We start from the raw sequence: 13,686 nt of genomic DNA, 5'->3' as shown, positions 1-13,686 counted from the left end.
CAATTTATATTTCTTGTTTTCTAGAGAGAGGGATGGAGGGAAGAAGAGAAACAAAGAGGAAGAGAGAGAGAGGGAGGGGTTGGTGGGATGAGAGGCAGAACGGTTGTGGATGGATTTTGCCAAATTTTAAGTGTTTTGAAGGCTAAAACAGTTTGGCGAGTTTTTTAGTATTTTGAAGGCTAAAACAATAACTTTAAATTCAACTGTAAATAAGCTATAAATTTTTTCTAAAAAATGACACATGGCAAACTTTGAATGGAAGTAGTACCAGCTGATATGGTGGTATAGTACTATTCTATATTCTCTCCCTGAGAAGGGAAAACAAAACCCAAGTTGGGAGGATGACTTCACTTTCCCTCCTACTTTCCTATGGGCTAGACAACGATTTCTCATGTCTGGACTTACCAAACATGGGAAATGAATTGATTTACCATCCTCAAGTCTCCTTTCCCATGAACCAAACTGAGCCTAAAAGTAAAACTCATCTAATGACACATGGATGTTGTAGTGATGTTGCAAACCACCGATTACTCTCGATTGATATAGTGCAAATATATTCTCTAAATTTTTTGCTTTCTGTTCCGGTTATAGTGAGGTCAGTTGATCACTAATATTCTTTAGATGTGAAAGATCCAAAGCATCTAAAATCAAGGGCGGGTCCACATATGGGCAAGAAGGGTCAATTGACCACTGCAAGCCCAAAATCCACTATTGGAGGCGAAGATGGGGCTTTCTTGACGTCAAAATGACAACGTTGTACAGATACCTTATTTCCATTTACATCATTTAAGTAAATGTCTTTGTCCTTTTACTTTCATTTATTTTTATATTACTCCATTTACTTAAGTTTACAATGTAAATTAGGAAGTACCCCATATGGATTCAAATAAAAATGCTAGAAAATCAAATTCCCACCAAATCAAAATATGAAAATTCGGTTTTATTTATTTATTGCAAAATACAATTTAGGCTAAAAATGATGGCTCATTAAGTCAATATATACTTCATATTAAATTTCCATAAAATCAAGTTTTCTTATTTGATGTGTAAAAAATAAAAGTTGCCAAAAAATATCTTGAGAAAATGATTATTTTGAAAAACTATTTTTCATACTTAGCCAATATTTTTACATAAAACAACCCTAATTTTTTATGTATGATATCGATGCATGAAGGGACCTAAGGTCAATCTAGGTAAAAAGCCTTAGATGTTCAATCCACAAAGAGTTTTACAAGAATAACCTAACTGTTCACCCGTTTTGCGTTTACTCCTATGATGGAAGGGCAAAGTTCCCCACTGCCTTGAGAACCATAGACTGGTCAACAAGTCAGCTTTCTTTGGTGTGCGAGCGTGCCACTGCTAGTAATAAAAATTATAGCAGACTTAGTTTGGAATGGATAACTTGCGTCCCAAGTTACTGATTTCTGTAAACAAGCGATTGTGAATTTGGGTGAGGAATATCTCCCAAGTAAGTTCTTTTCTTGCCTCAGACTGGTGAGGACTTTAACAATTTATCTCAGTATAAAGAGGTTGTTCTGGCCAGAATGGTTGATGGGATTTAAACTGTTTTTAGGCGGAACGCCTTTTACAAAAATATAACAATAAATGCTCATGCTAGAGAGAGATGAAGAGACAGCTGGAACTCCATTTCTGTCGAGATGGAAGGTTCTGATCCGGGCTGGACTGGAAATGCCTTTGGACTGGACCGTTGACAACTTTGACTGCTAGGTTTCAACTGTAAATCGATACCAAAGGTTGATTCTGGCAAAGCTTCAATGTACCTTAAGCTTTTGTGAAGCTTTTGAGTGGACAGAATCTGCGGTTTTCTCGCACAGGCAAGTGATTTTGAGGACTTGATGGGCTAGAAATCTGCACTGTGAATCTTGTTGAGGTTTTCCATATTTGAGAAAGCTCAAGCCCTACCTGTCTTGGTTTTTTTTTTGCTGAACCAAATTTGTAACGAGAGAGATCTCGTTTTGAATGACTTACTTCTTAAGTCCGAGCCTTGGGAATTCTGATCTGAAGCTGGTTTCACTTGAAATTCAAGTGGGCTTGTTGGTTGATTTTGAGTTGTCTATTTGACTGATGGTTTCCTTGTGTAAGATTTTTGTTTGATTGGATGTTGAATTTTTTGTTGTCCCTTATCCTGTTCACTTCTTCTTGTATTTATAGTAAAATGTTTTTCTGGAGTAGGGTGATTCTGTTTAATATTGGGCAGCAAAAAGATATCTCCCTTTTTTTCTTTTTTTAATGGAAAGAAAGAAAATAGGATTTCATCAGTTTTGGCAGATAGGCTCTCAAATAGGCAATCACTTCCCTGTTTTTCTTGAAAAAGAACCTAATCTCTTTTCCCAATTTCAACTGCCCCTTTGTGAGATTTCATCCGTGATGGTTAGTTTGACCTCTTTTCTGGACAGCTCCTTGCTTTCCTGCTTATCCTTCTCTGAGATTGTAGTTTGCTAATCTCTTTGGGAGAATTACCTTCTCTGTAAAAATAGAAGAAAAAATCTCTGAATATATATATATATATATGTAAGAGGGATTTTGATCTTCGTTTTTTCAGGTTTTTCAGTTTTTAGAACACTTGATGTCATAAACTTTTCAATCATTTCTTCTATGATTGCCATTGTTGACTTTCCTTTATCCCAGGAGATGTCACGTGGGTTTGTTTTCTGCTTCGGCTTCCCTTTTTATCACAACGGCCTGTGAGGCCCTGTGTTTAGTTTTGTTTGCTTTGATAAGCTTTGGGCTGGGCTTTTCTAGATTTTTGGGCTTCCATCTTCCTGTTTCTCGAAGACCAAATTGCTTTGATTTTTTTGCAGCCTTATTCTGGGCCTCAATTTCGCTGGGCTGGGTGTGTCAATTTTTAGGCCCAAACACTAACTCTTACGTATTGAAGAAATATTTGCTTGAATAAGTTTCCCCTAATACAGTACTCATAAGGGTCCAAAGTTTGAGAGTTAGAGCCCAAAAAAAATGCAGATAAAGCCCAAAATCAAAACAATAACACGGACCTTAAAAATTACGTAAATGCCCCATAATGAGCAGTCTTGTGCTAATATATGCTAGCTCTTATGTCGAACAGGACGAGAAGCCTTGGAAGGCGAAGAAGATTGCACTAATTTTTGGTTTATTATCACATTCTTAGAGATATTTTTGGTTTATTGCAATGTGTGTCTATTTTTTGAAGTTGATGCAGTTCTCTTTGGTAATGAACATGAGTATTTTGTATGGTTTTATCTATTAACTATGAATTAGAATATTATTGTTTCATTTCAATGGCTTTATTTTGAATATAATTTTTTTTAACCTTTTACACGTTGTTGACCCCCGGAATGAAAATTCATGGATCCACCACTGTCTAAAACGATCACAAAGGATCACATTTTTAAACCACATTACAAAGACAAGATCATCCTATGCACCAAGACAACAATTAAACTCTCATCAACCCAAAACCCTACCATTTTATTCAAACACACATAGACAAAAGCAGAGGGGGCTCTATGTCACCAGGTGACACTTTGATTTGCAGAAGCATATATGCAAGAAGCTACGAGTTGCTCTTAAACAAAGCCATGCAGTCTTTGCTGATAGTCAACCATGTTTCAATTCCATTGCTATATCTTTTGTCCATCAAAACAATTACATTCTTAATCGGAAAACTCGCAAAGCGCACCCATGCCGGCTTTCCCCATCCAAAATCAGTTTCATAGAAAGTAAACCTACACCAGCTTGTGCAGTTATACTTGTCTATGTCTTCATTATCCATTAGGTCTCTGTAGTAGTCTTTTAGCTCTTGACATGTCTCCTTAGAATCAAATCCTACTTTTGCAGCATATTTTTCTTTCACTTGTTCACTCCCTTTCCTGATTTTAGCAGCCAAGTCTTTTAGATCTATCAAACTCTCTTCAGCCCTTGATGTAAAGAAACCCACAACATTCCCAGCCAAGTTTTCTGGCAAGAGTGGAGTGACCCTTTTACGCAAGTTTACAGAGAGACGAAGCACAAATGGCCTTCGAGACATACCCAAGTTTGATCTCGATGCTTCCATTGCACATTTCCAAATAAGTGCTGTAACCGCTTCCACGCGTGTAAGTTTGGGAACAACTGAACTGGCTACATTCGATTGTAGAGTAAAAAATTTTGACGCATCAAAGACATACCTCGACTACTACAAAACAGGGCAAAAAGCACGATCCGTTTTAAGTTCAAGTTTTTTATTCAATTATAGTATCTAATCACTATATTAAGTGGAAATGAAATTTCAGTTTGTTATTTAATATATACATTAAATAATATAATATATATATTTTGAAAAGGTCTGAAATATCCTATATTAAGTGGAAATGAAATTTCAGTGTGTAATTTTTTTTTTTTAAACAATTGGGTAAACTGCCAAAATGCCCCTGAATTTGTACATAATTATCAATTTATCCCATAACCTTTTTTATTAGAAAATTAAAGACTCGAGCTAAATTTTATTGCCAATTCCCACTACCGTCTAAGTCAACAACATGTCATCCAATAATTTATCAAATCATTAAAAAATATATTTTTTGAAAAAATTAAAGGAAAAAAATGAAAAAAATAAATCATGTTCTCCTTGAACCTGTTATCTTTAACACTACCCCCTCCCAAGGAAGACCACCTCTCCCAATAAGCCCTCACCTTGAACCTGTTCTGCTTCAAACAACCAATCCCCCCACCTCTCACCCCTTCCCATCCTAACCTGATTCCCCATGACTACCACCCTCAACGAACCCACAGACCCACCCCATCCCCATCACAGAACCACCCCCATGAACCCACCCCCGCAACCACCGTTTTCTTCTCCCCCATTCCCCCATGACCACCATCGCAAGCCACCTTTCCTCGCATCCCTAGTCCTCACAGAAATCATCCACACAACCCCAAACTTTCAAATCAATATCCTAATCCCAAATTCACAACCACCGAATTATTCCAAATTAAAAAAACAGAACTAATTGGTTTCTGAAAACCACGAATTTGACCACAACAATCTTGCGCGTGGTGTCTCTCCCTCTCTCTCTCTCTCTCTCTCTCTCTCTCTCTCTCTCTCTCTCTCATTGAGCTCCCCATCCCCATCACAGACCCACCCCCAAGGAACCCAGAACCCACAGACAAACCCCCACCCCCACGAACCCATAACTGCTGCAACCACCCATTTTCTTCTCCATCATTCCCCCATGACCACCACCGCAAGCCACCCTCCCTTTTCTCCATCTCTCTCTCTCTCTCTCTCTCTCTCTCTCTCTCTCTCTCTCCCTTTCCCCCTCCTTTGTAATATGTATAAGGAGTTTCACTAAAACACCCAAAATGAAATTATAAAAACCTAATACCCATAACACTTTATAAACACACTCAAAATCCATCATTACACACACTCAAAACCCATTTATAAACACACCCAAAAAATATACAATTGTTGATTTTGGGTGTGTTTCTATGTTTAAATAGTGTTTGGGTTTTTTTATAAATAAATGTCTAGGATTGAGTTTATTTATAAATTTGTATATTTTTAATTACAACAAAATGGAAAAAGATGCAGTGGGTGGGCCCCTTTGTTTATTAAAATAATTATATATATATTATTTCAATATTTAAAATGACCAATTTGCCCTCATATTTAACGGAAAATTGGATGAAATGTTGAGATTTAGATGGTAGGGGGGAATTGAGAATAAAATTTAGTTCGAGTCTTTAATTTTCTATATTAAAAAAAAAGGTGAGAAGGTAAATTAATAATTAGGTACAAGTTCATGGGGCATTTCGGCAGTTTACCTTAAACAATTGGCATTGAACACTATTTTCAAATTGTGTTTATATATATTTTTATTTTAAGAAATATATACCCTATTGAGCACGATTTTGAAACTGTGCTCACATCTGTCAAATCACTCTATCTAACAATTTAGTCACTTGTCAAAATAAGAGCACAAATGCTTGGCATTCGTGCTCTAAATGTCTACTTGTCACACCTTGGATCGGCTCCGCTGTAGCACGATATTATCGGCTTTAGGCCCCCCATGCCCTCACGGTTTTGTTTATAGAAGCTCATAAGCAAGTTCCTAGTGGGTCACCCATCTTGGGATTGCTCTAACCCAAACTCATTTAACTTCAGAGTTCCCATGACTCCGAAGCTAGTGAGCTCCCAAAAGGACTTGTGCTAGATTGAGGCGGGTATGTACATATAAGGCACATCACTGCCTCTCCGTTGGTCGATGTGGGATGTTACACTGCCATAAAGTAACACATTCATGCTCTATAATCAATGGAAACTGCTATATAGTACACTGACTACTTTAAAGTGGCTGCACCGTGGCCTTCTTCATAAGGCACAATTATCCGTCCTATTTGACATAAAAGAGCACAAATGGATTTTGTTCTTTTAGCCCTGTTTTTTTAGTAGTGCTCCTTGTTATGCACTTTTGTGTGTTGACAAATTTCTTACTTGGTGTCGGCTGTGATGAGGTAGAGAAATCTAGTGGTGGAAAAAGAGATACAGTGCCAAATTCGAAGCGCTAGTACTGATTCTGTCAGCGAGACTAAGGGGTTGTTTGGCCAAACATTTGATGAATGTGCATACTGTGGAGCCATCAGCAATCTTATGTGAAATTCAGAACCCAATTTCCATTCCACCACACTCAAACATGTTGACTTGCACAGGCAACAATGGGCATGCTCCTGCAGCAACAGCTAACTTGGATTCAATTTCAGTTAGAAGGAATTGTTTTAACATCTCGACATCTTGGGGTTGCAAAACCTCTGATAAGGAACAATTGACTTAGGCTTTGACGAATTCAGCTCAGTCATCGTTGCATTCGATTGTGGCATTGCCTTCAGTTAATCTCCTTACTAAACGGTAGAAGTGAGTGAGAGCTTTGGCTACTGTATGAATGAGATGCTGACATCTTTCATTCATGGCCACGGCTTGGTCATGACGGCTAGTATTGACCTTACTAATAGTAGCAGTGGTAATATAGGGATAGAAGAGAAGGAATAGGATGGGAACTACAGAAGCTATCTGATCCAAAACAAAGAGCTTAAAATTTCAGAGCTCCAGATAGTGGTCCTACAAAATTGAGATTGAAAAAACAAGTAGAAAACTTTTCAAATTGCGAATAATGTTAGAGATATCAATCGATCTGAAACACCCTGACCCTAATTTAATTATCCATCTAAATTAATTAATTTTGTTTACACCATAATCAACCGAGCATATCCAGCCTCAAAACAACTAGCATCAAGGAAGACACGCCTTCTCCCTTGCCGAAGGAAGACACTCTTCCGAGGTGCCAAGCACCTGCCGAAACTCCCGACTACTAAACCTAATTTCCATGACACGTGTCACCATCGCAGCGACTTGCACAAAGTCCCACATCGAAAATCTACACCAACCTCCCACTTTCACTTTCCTATAAAAAGGGCACAATACCCTAGTAAAAAGGGTAACTACTTTTCTACCTTTTACTATTACTCTGCAAAAGTTACCATTCTTAGCTGACTTAAGCATCGGAGAGTCTTCGGCCAGCACCACACCGATGTCCGAAGCTTAACGATGCTTCCCTATTTTTGTCTTCTGCAGGCTAGCCTTTATTGAAGGTCCAGACCTTTTCCCTACAAGGCAAATCTCCTTTTTCTCTAAGTTGACCCTCTCCGAAAAAGAGCATCAACAAATTTAATTAATTGTGAAATTCCACTTTTTGTCTTCGGGTGAGGGGTAATTTGGTCACCTTTTAATCCGAAAAGATTTTAGGGAAATGACTGGTACTTTTACGTAGATCGTACCGAGATGAGTCTATAGACACGTAGGGGGCTCGAATTGGAGTTGTAATGAAGAAATTACGATCAAAACAAGCTTCGTGGCAAAATCGTAATCAGAAAACCTCTCATCTCTCTCTCTCTCTCTCTCTCTCTCTCTCTCTCTCTCTCTCGCCCCTCGTCGATTCCCCCTCCGATTGTACAAAGAATGACGGTTTTTCCACCTCCACACGCCACCGCTTGAGGTGGCACCATCCCAAAAGAACCGCTCTCCTCCCTCTTCCAGCCCCACCCCACCCACCGCAACCGCCGATTTTTGCCGAAACGGTTTTGTGAGAAATTTCACCAAACTCGTTCAGACGTTTTCGGCAGCCAGATCTTGTGATCCAAGTATGCTTTTCCATCCTTTCATTGTGATCTAGTTGTTGGCTGTGTTATTTAGGATCAATTTCTGTGTTTTGGTTGTCAAATAAGCGATTGAAGTTTGGCCGACTTTCGGCCCTTGATTCCGACCACTTTTGGCCACTTTTTGAGGTAGGTCCAAGAACAAAAGTTGCTCCAATCAATGTCCTGATCATGTAGGCATAAGTCTTGACTGGCGGTTTGGAGATTTTCCGATCGCTGGAATCGCTTTGGACATCAACGAGCTGCCGGCACGTGGGGCATCGCGTGGGCACTATTTTGGTGTCCCTGTTGGTCCTAAAATAATCTTCATGTTGTCCCAAGCAAGACGGTATGCTCGGATTTGAATTTAGTTATCGTTTGACCATTGATCGGTTATTGCATATTAAGGGTTATTCGGGTTCGACATGTTCAGACTGTTGGATCGACTTCAATTTAATATATGTTGATCTAGGCATTCCTAGAATCGTGTAGGATTTCACGGATCATGAATCGGAGCCCCGGATGTTCCGATTCAATAACTTAAAGTTTGCAATTAAACGATAATCGTCCGATCGTACGATCGCGAGCAATCCGACCATTTGATCCGGACCGAACTTGCAGGATGTGTATTCTAAACCTTGTGGAACCCATAGGAACTTCTGGATTAGAAATCGGAGGTCCTGGGCCCTGTGGGCCTGATCGACCCAATTTGGGAAGTTTGATAACCCGGTTGACCGAGTATCTTCCGAGGTTATCCCATGATCGAAACACGTAGTTGGACTTTAGGAACGTCTCATTCCTCGTACACTTGAAACCTGGTAAACTAGGATTTTAATTGAAAGTTTCCGTTCGAAGCGTTTTATATTAATCTCGTACTTGTATTCTGAATTAGGTACTCTGACCACGCGTACGCAGCAAGTGGGACCCTGTAAGGGTAAATCAACATGGGACTACTTGTGAGTGGACATTGTTTTCAAATAATAAGCATTGATTTTATGATGGAAACTTATGCAGGTTGATTTAATGAGTTTATTATTTTTATTCATTATTGAACTTGATATTTCTATATATTTTTGAAATATATTTGGGTTTTGGCATATTGCAAGTATCTTGAGTTAATATATAATATTTTCGAGAATTGCTATATATGTTTGGTTATGTGTGGGGTACATGGGGTGTTGATGTGAGATGATGGAAAGAAAGTGGGTTTTAGTATGTCAGTTGAAGTGCTCTACGCACTACCCTATGTACCTCCCCGCTTACGGAAATTATGGAATGGAATTGGATTATTGAGATACTTGGATATGTTGGAACCTGGGCACCCTTGACAGGGTGTTTTGTAGACCCTTAGCGAAGTAGTCTGTTCGTGTAGAACTTGTCACAGGCGTACGAGTCTTGAGGATTCGGTTGTGCGTGTTGGTAGACTCAATCCCTCGGTTGGACGACTTGTTCCCTAGCCACATGGTCAATTGAGGATTCTTCCATGTGGACTAGTCAAACAATCCCCGGTTGAATTGTTTCCCTGGTACAAACTATGTGATGTCATATTTATATATATTATACATCTCTTATATTATATATACATATATATATATCTATTCATTCGTTCTTGTTTCTCAGTAAGGATACTTCCTCGCTTGTTGTGCCAGTGGGCACGCGTTTCGAGAGTTTAGTTTGGGATTGTAAGGAAAAGTTTGGATGGGTTGATTTATAAAGTTTAATTATGGGTTTTCGGATTTAGTTATGGTTTTGACCAAACTATATATCTATATATATATGGTTATGACGGTTTTGAATGCATATGATTTTCGGCATCATTTTTCTAAACGGTGGGGTTATATTATGTTGATTTCAACTGAACTAAACTTTGTTTTTGTCCACTCACACTTTTTTGTTTTGCACCCCCTAGCCAGTAGTTGATTGAACTGAGCAGCAGAGCAGTTGAGCTTCCCAATCCCGAGCCGTAGGACTTTTTTATTCTTTTCTCTCTGTTGAACTTCCTTTTCATTTGTAAACTAAATTCTTAGATTTGTTATCGCCCATACTAGGGTTTGATTTGTGAGGCTAGAGGCCTTTGTTGTAAACTATTTAATCGTTTTCTGAAGCATGCTGCCTGTTGGGATATTAAACTTTGTTTTTAACAGGTTGATGGATTTAGGAAATGTCTGTTTTTCAGGGGAGACTCTGCCGAATTTTCAGCAGAAAGTCTCGTGCCCCTTTTTCTTATTTGGGAAAATAGGCTATAGTTTTATTAGTAAGTGGACCCCGACATTGGTGTGATGTCGGAATTTCCACAGAATTTGTCTTGAGGTCCGAGGAATCTAAGACGGATCCTGTCACGATCCATTAGTTTTTTGGAATTCATTAGTTAATTAAAAATTACATCTTTCAAGGTCAGGTTCAATGAAAACATACAAAAGTACTACAACTAGCACATAATATATATATTTTTATAAATAAAATTTTAAAATTGGCAAAAAGTGAAGTTTATTAAGGAAATTATCCCCACGCAACGCATGGGCTCTATTTAAAATTCTCAAAGTTGTATTCTATTATTAGGCATGCAACCCCATTGTGCGCACTTTTTTTATAAATAAAATTTTAAAATTGGCAAAAAGTGAAGTTTATTGATGAAATTATCCCCACGCAATGCATTGGCTCTATTTAAAATTTTCAAAGTTGTATTCTATTATTAGGCATGCAACCCCATTGTGCGCACATATATGGATTGAGTATGTCCCATGTGGGCTAAATTTATCTTATGTACAAAGATGAGAAAATTTGAATCACAATGTGTATATAAGGATTATTTAAAATCCTCACGCAACATATGTGTAGATATTTAATTCTTAATTACTGCCCAATAATTTGAACTGTCTACACACTTATCTATTAGCCTATTGTTTGTGTGAATATATTATAGGGCTTGTCCAATATAGGTCCCTACAATTTCTATTTCCTAGATATATACCCATCATTCTATAAATCTATGTGTAAAACCCAATTTCAAACTTAAATGACAAGTAGGATATAAGAGGTCGTAGTATTCCTTTGTTTTAACATCCTTACCATCAGATTTCATATTTTATTTATAATTTATTCTATGCATTTCATTAACGGCCATAATTGTTATAAAACTCCCTATTAATAGCATATCAATCACTCCATTTCTTTTGGTTGCCATTCCCTCTAACATATGGCCCCTTAAAATTGCAATATATATATATATATGTAAATTACATATCCAGTAATGTACATATGAAAAATATAAACATAAATATATACTTATAAAAATATAGGTATATTATTTACCAAAAAAATTAACAAAAATAGGTCAGTTACTTTGTAATTGAAATCTTTGTACATTTTTCATAAATTAAAAATAGGTACATAATAATTTATAGAAAAATAGGCACGTTGTATAATGAAATTTATGCACATTTTTATAAATTAAAAATAGGTACATTATTTTGAGAGAAAAAACTAGGTAAATTATTTTGAGAGAAAAAACTAGGTAAATTAAAACTAGGTACATTATTTTGAAAGAAAAAACTAGGTAAATTTTTTTTAAAAAAAATTGTTTTCATAAAACAAACAATAAAAAGATGATCAAATTATTTTTCATAAAACAAGAAATTAAGAAAAGAAAAAAATAGGTACAATATTTGGAGAAAAAATAGGTTCATTAAAAAAAAAGTTTTAAAAACAAAAAAAATGAATAGATTATCGAATTATTTTTCAACGTAATTAGAATGTACACTATTATTCATAAAACTATAATAAAAAAGAATATTGGTCATATAATTCATAAAAAGAAAACAACATTAATTCCTAAATTTAATATTGAATTTAAATTACTAATACTTTAAATAGATTACTAGTCATAATTCATAAAAGGAAAACACCATTAATTCAAAAATAGATTACTAGTCATAAAATAGATTACTAATACTTTAATGTGGAATTTAATATTTAATTTCAAATAAGTTTCTAAGTTAGTTCCTACATCCATTATAATTATTCGGAGATCTTTCCAAATTCAACGGGTATCATTAGTTACACCCCCCATAACACATTAACTTATAAATAGGGGTAGTTTTGGAATCCGAAAAATACAATAAATCAGATTTTAAGTTATATTAGGTAACTTGTTTAGTTGAATCCTAGTCATCGGGTATTATTTGAAAAAATGGAGTTTCACTAAAACACCCAAAATGGGGGTTGAAATTATAAAAGAACCCAAGCACTATTTAAACATATAAACACACTCAAAACCCATCATTACACACACTCAAAACCCATTTATAAACACACCCAAAAAGTTGACTTTGGGGTTGATTTTGGGTGTGTTTCTATGTTTAAATAGTACTTGGGTTTTTTTATAAATACATGTCTAGGATTGGGTTTATTTATAAATTTGTATTGAAAAAATTGGGTATTTTAAATAGAAAACTAAAAGAAAGGGTTGTAGGTGATTTAAAATGAATTTTATGGGTCTAAGCTCAATTTACTATATATTTATTATATATATACCCACCACCACACAGAAGTGAGAACCAAACTATCAACAAATATTTAGAGAAAATAGTAAATTTGGCTTACACCCTTTAAATTCAATTTGCCATACCTAAAACCCTTCACTTTTTGTTCCTATAAATAATACCCAATTTGTATAAGTAAAAACCCATGACTAGGATCCAACTCAGCAAGTTACCTAATTAAGCATAAAATCTGATTTATTGTACTTTTCAGATTCCAAAAATACCCCCAACTAAGCCATTATTGCATTTTGTATATTAATGTAGGAATCAATATGGAAACAGTTTTTAATTGGATCGTATATAATGACAGATGTTGAATTTGGAAATATCTCCAAATGGTTGTAATAGATGTAGGAATTAATTTTGGAACATTTTAAAAAAAATTAACAATAAATTCAAATTTGGGTAATTGGTTTGTTTAATAAAATGTTTATGTTATTTTCTTTTTATGAATTATACATGACTAATAATCCACTTTATAATTGTTTATGAATAAAACTGTACATACTAATTATGTTGAAAAAATAATGTACCTATTTGTTTTATGAAAAATATAATTTACCTAGTATGAAAAGTGTACATAATTATCTATTCCAATATACCTACATTAATTTTAATGTACTTACAATTAGGATTTAGGTATTATATGTCATCCAATGTACCTACCATTTGAATAATATACCTACTACGAATAAAGTACCTATTATTTATCTAAATAATGTACCTATTTTCTACTATAAATAATATAGCCTTTTTTCTCTGAATAAAGTACCTATTATTTGTTTTATCAAACGTAATTTTTTTAAATGAACCTATTTTCTCTCTCCAAATAACTTACCAATTTTTTTCCTCTAATAATGTACCTATCTTTCCTCTTCAAATAATGTACCTATATTTTATATAAATTATTGTGTACCTATTTTTAATTATGAAAAATATACGCAATTACAAAGTAACTGACTTTTTTTTTGGGTAA

At 35.6% G+C, this 13,686-nt stretch overlaps 1 pseudogene; it reads right to left on the bottom strand.

Annotated features, from left to right (window-relative positions):
• Positions 1–3,553: 3,553 nt before the first annotated feature.
• Positions 3,554–7,072, bottom strand: LOC103325762 (akuammiline synthase 1-like; annotated as a pseudogene).
• Positions 7,073–13,686: the final 6,614 nt, after the last annotated feature.

Source organism: Prunus mume, linkage group LG3 (genome assembly GCF_029339155.1).
Source record: "Prunus mume cultivar Tortuosa linkage group LG3, ASM2933915v1, whole genome shotgun sequence".
Taxonomy (NCBI): domain Eukaryota; kingdom Viridiplantae; phylum Streptophyta; class Magnoliopsida; order Rosales; family Rosaceae; genus Prunus; species Prunus mume.
Note: the sequence above shows the minus strand (reverse complement) of the source record. Positions and strands in the feature narration are given on the sequence as shown.